We start from the raw sequence: 5,392 nt of genomic DNA on the forward strand, positions 1-5,392 counted from the left end.
TCTCTGCTCTCAAACTCTCAAGTCTATCTAGGGGTTCCTGCCCCCTCTTGGAACTTTGCTAGAGGGGAAACACAGGATCCTATTTGTGGACTTCCTTTCTCTTCACTTATCCTAGAGCATCCTGGCCTTGTCCCAGGCCTAGAGGTTTGTATCTTTTTTTGAGTTTCTTCTGTACCCTGAATCTTTTTTATTTCCTTCAAGTCCTAAGCTATGGAACCACAAAACCCAGGAAGGGGTTCCCTTCTCTCCCTTCCTTCTGCTTTTGACATACCCTGAAATAGAGAATATCCCTAAGTAAAGTTGTCCCAGGGGAGCAGAAATTACAAAGTAGTTTGGGGGTGTTGGGGTTGGGAGCTAAGAGTGAAATATTGGCAGGAAAAAACTGATAGGTATTTAAATATATTATCTGGCTACATATAATATTCCCAGGGTTGTAAGGAATATACGTGTGAGCCCCACAGTGGGTATTGAACTCACCACCTCTTTAGACACCCTATGCCATTTTTAGAAACAACTTTCATTGCCTTAAACATTCCCTTTAGTGTTTATAAAACTTACACAAGTGATCGCTATGTCCTAAGTGTTTTACATTAATACATTAACTCATATGAACTAATTTAATCCTCCCAAGAAGTCTACCAAGAAGGCAATATTATTATGCCATTATACAGATAAGGAGAGTGAGCTATGGAGATATTAAGTGATGTGCTCAAGGTCCCATAGTGAAGGAGTCACTGAACCTGAATTTGGACTCAGGCAGAGAGATTCCAGAGACCGTATCTTAACCACTATTCTCTCACACTTCCCCAAGCAGAGAACAAATTTTGCTTTGGTGTAATTCCTATCTACGGGTACTAAGGTAATGTGGGATAAAATGGAACAAATCTAATCATTGCTACAAAATAGTGGAAAGCCTTCCAAACTTGAGTCACTTATCCAGTTTTCATGGCCACCTTCAGCTCCTCTCTGTTTCCTCTCTCAACCACTCTCCTCCCCCAAACACTAACACACGGATCTAAGATTCTTTTTCTTTCTCTCTCTCTCTACTTTTCTCTCTTTTTTTAACATAAAACTTGCCACGTTTATAATATATACTAATTTATATATTAATAATGATTTAGTATATGTTTTTAAAATATTAACTACAGTGTGTATAGATGACTAATATATACTAATTATTATAAAACCAGCGAATATTGTTTATTAATGTAATAGTCCATCACTATTAAGAATAGTAAAAATCAAAGCTAATATATACTGCTTCCTATAAATACCCATTACTCTCAAGACTTTACGTATATTAATTCATTTTCATGAACAATTCATAGTACTGATTATATCAGGGCTTTCTGAGATCTGGTGGGAGAGCTGTACTGTGGTTTGACATGAAGGCCGGTCACGCCTCTGTCCTCAGGTGCTTTAGGCCTCCTTGATGGTTATAACTTTCCTTCTTACCAAAAGAGAAGAACTGGGTCACACAATCTCCTGATGTTCTTTCCAACATTAATATTCATAATGGAAATTTGAATTTATGTTTAGTCTTTTAAATGACAATTTATACAATGCACAGCTAAGAATCTAATTATGCAAAAAATGTCTATTCAATTTATTTTTAACATTCAGTTTCTAAATTGATGCTGCGGTGGGGGTGGGGAGTGGGAAAGGGATCAGGGGCAGCCAATGTCAGAAGACACATGTAGGAAGAAACTGAAAATGGAGTTTTGCTGGGCTGGCCACCCTCTGAAAATGGCCCCAGGAGATAAGAGCCCTAGAGCAGGAAAGCTCTCCCAGCCCCAGGATTGCCCCCCAGTAGAGCAACTTAATGGAGAATGTGTTAATGCATCAAGGGAACAGGGACTTTCCTTCCTAATCTGCACTTTGCACTCAGCTGCAGGCTCACTGCAGGCATCTCTTCATGAGGTCAACATGAAAATGAATTGCTCCCTGCCACGAGGACGTTGGTGCTTGCTGTGTGGAGATGTATATTGCAGAGGGGGAGAGAGAAAGGTCTCTCTTGTAGGGGTGGCAGAGGAAATCTGGATTTGTGTCCTAACAACACACTGTGAACAGAATTTGGAAGAAATGCCCAGAGTTTAGAAGTGGCTATAGGCACACCAAAGTTCCTCCTTAAGAAATGGATAGTTGGAAATCTCTTAAGGATATAACTAAAGGGATTTTTATTCATTGACTGATTTAAAATTATTCACTGGGATCATAACTGTAACAAGAAGTTGGTCTCTTTTCCATTTAGAAGGAGTTTCTACCAATTTAACTTTATCTATTTGATCTTAAAACTGCACACCAGCCTGGGCAACATGGCAAAACCCCATCTCTACAAATAATAATAATAATTTAAAAAACTAATTTGGGCATCGTGGTGCATGCTTGTAGTTCCTTAAGAGGCTGAAGTGAGAGTCTTCCTTGAGCTTGGGAGGCGGAGGTTGCAATGACTCTCTTGATTGCACTGTTGCCTTCCGGGCTAGGCAATGGAGCGAGACCCCATCTCTAAACAAAAACAAAAACAAAAACCTGCACGGAACTGTAAGTATGATCACACATCCAGTTTTCCCACAATTAATGTGATACATATATAGATATATGTTTTTCTGGGGTAATTATGAGTAGCATCTCTGACACCTGGAATAGAATTCTAGTTTGGATAATAGGCCTGGCCTGGCCTTGCCTCTCTAAACTAAACTGTGCTTTAAGCTCAAGTGTCTGCTCAGGTAGCAACAAATTGATATAGAAATACGTCTTCATCCCTTGCTTGTTTTGTTGTTGTTGTTCCTTCTTTCTCTGATTCCTAATTCCCCTTCTTTGGGTTACATCAAAATAAAGTGTACTCACTCATGCAATCGTTCCACATGAGAGCTCTGGGTCCAGTGGTTTTTCTGGACAATTATTTTCCCAGTGGGGAACTGAAAACTTTTTTCATCTTATGGCTCCATTGTCTCTTAGGATCAGAGAGTCCTTTGCTTTGAGCTGCTAGGAGAGGTCAAAGGAGAGCGAAGGACAGATCTAGAAGTGGAAGTGAATGTAAGAGAGAGAGAAGAGGTGAAGGAGGGGGAGAAACAAGCACAGGGCTATAAAGCAGTCCTTCCACCCACATCCTACTAACCCAAACTCAGAAAGGTAACATTTCACCACTTCCATTTTCTGCACAAGTAAAACGAGAAACAGAATTTGGTTCTAAAGTCTGCTAACATCTGCCTTCTGGTCATCTGATACCTAATTCATCCTTTCTCTCGCACTTGGAAAACATTTATCTTCCTTCCTGCTTGGAGATAACATGAAGCCACATCCAGTTGCTGCAGTCCACTCAAAGTCTAGGGTTTTTGAGGGGTGAGTCCTCCCTGTCAGGTTGAGGTGTGGATCAGTGTGATCCAGTGACACATAAAATACAGAGATAAATTACCTATCTCCGCATTGCAATACCCGTATGCAAAGGAGAAGCATGGATGGGATGGCCACAGTGACCCATTTGGAAAATGGAAGTATGGCTAACACCACAGTGGCTGGCTGTAGCAATTCTGAAATCCTGCTTGATTGACATTGTGAAGAGCTTTCACCCTGGTATAAGAGCAATGAGCTCCCATTCTGTCCTCTGGGAGAAATTCCCTTGTCCATTGTTCTTCATGACCTCTGATTCTACCCTCAACGAAGCTCAGCCTTGCGGCCATTTTCTATGGTCACATCAGAAGAGGAGATTGGGATATATATTCTCCTTGGGGGATGCACCGCTTTGTCAGCCTGTTTTTTTGACAGTTTTCTGGTCTGTTTGCTTCTAATCAGTTCATAGTATTCAGTCATATCCAAAGTTTTTCCTATGTATAATTTTCATGCAAGCCTTATTTCTCTGCGTTCTAGCCCTGTTCTTGTTTCTCCCTCTCCTTCACCACTTCTCTCTCTCTCTCTCTCTCTCTCTCTTTTTCTCTCTTTCTGAACTTAATGGTGGCTACCTTGAAGCAATTTGAAAAAACAAACTTACACAGAAAATAATTAATCTGTTATTTGAGTATTAATAGGTCTTTGTTTCTCAAAACCATTGCCCTATACATTACTGTTTGAGGTCTAGAAACTTTCAGGTTTTCCAACCTTGTAAAGCCTCAGATTTCTAAACTCTTTCCCCTTTTTTGTGTTGTTGCTTGTAAATCAATCACTTTCTTTCTGAGCTGAAATCTTTCCTGAAATATTTTACTAAAGGCAATCAATAAACCAACACATTCTAAAACTTTTTTCTCAACCACTTCTACCAGAAACAGAAGCTCATTAGGAAGGTCTGCCTTTCAAATTATTGCAGACACAGTTCACCAAATATTTTGCCATTGACTAATAAGAGATATCAGATTATCAGCTTCTGATATCTCATGCTCTGTTGCCCACTGTTTCACAACTAAGTCAATGCCACATATTTTATGTTATTGTTATGGTAGCAACCAATTTCAAGATACCCATTAGTCCAAAAGATGCCCATTTCCTTATTACTCAGATTAGTCAAAAAGACCAACTATGGTTATAAACAACTGCAATATTCCAACGACTGACCACTGTAAAGATCTATTTTTAATTCATGCAACATCCTCAGCATCAACAGGCCTGATCAGGTGACTCTTCTGGGGTCTCTTCTCTAAAGACAAGTCAGAGATCTAGAATATTTCAAGAATATTTCCACCTTGTGGATCTGCCATCCCCTGGGGATTTAGAATTCTTCATTTCCAGTTTTGCAGGCAGGTGTTTTAGGGACAGACATAGTTTGTAGGGGCAAGTTCTGAAATTATATCAGATTACCTCTGTGTCTACCTCCTGGGCTAGAACTTATCTCAGTAACTCCCACTTAACTGCAAAGGGTGCTGCTAAATGTGGTCAAGCTACAGGTTTAGGAAGGAAAGGGAACTAAGTTCACTAGTTTATTAGCTTACTACCTCTCACTGCCACCTTGATACTTCAGTGCCTGCTCTGCAACATTGCACTAGACTCTAAACATTTCTTCTGCACAGTGAGCTCAGTGGGAAGTTTTGTCAATAGGAGTTGCTGGAAGAACACCGCAGTCGAAAGGGCTTCTCTTCCTGGTCTGGTGTGATGACTTTTGTTTTCTCTTGCTCCTGCTGTATAGTCTTGTGGTGCTTGTGCATGGTGACACCCAGCAGTGAAGCGTCCTAGCTGCATGCCTACATTGTACAGTCCCTTAACAACCTTGCAGCCTGAGCATCAGACTGTGAACCACCCCCAGCATCCCTTCTGGTGTGGACACCACACACTCCAGGCCTCACACTGACTGGAACACCTGACACTTCCTGAACACACAACCACCAGCCTCGGCTCACCTGCATCCTGGAGTGTCACTTCCTGTATGCCTGTGACTGTGAACCAGCTCCAACCTGGGCAAGCCAGA

The sequence above is a fragment of the Papio anubis genome, chromosome 8 (assembly GCF_008728515.1).
Source record: "Papio anubis isolate 15944 chromosome 8, Panubis1.0, whole genome shotgun sequence".
NCBI classification, from domain to species: Eukaryota; Metazoa; Chordata; class Mammalia; order Primates; family Cercopithecidae; genus Papio; species Papio anubis.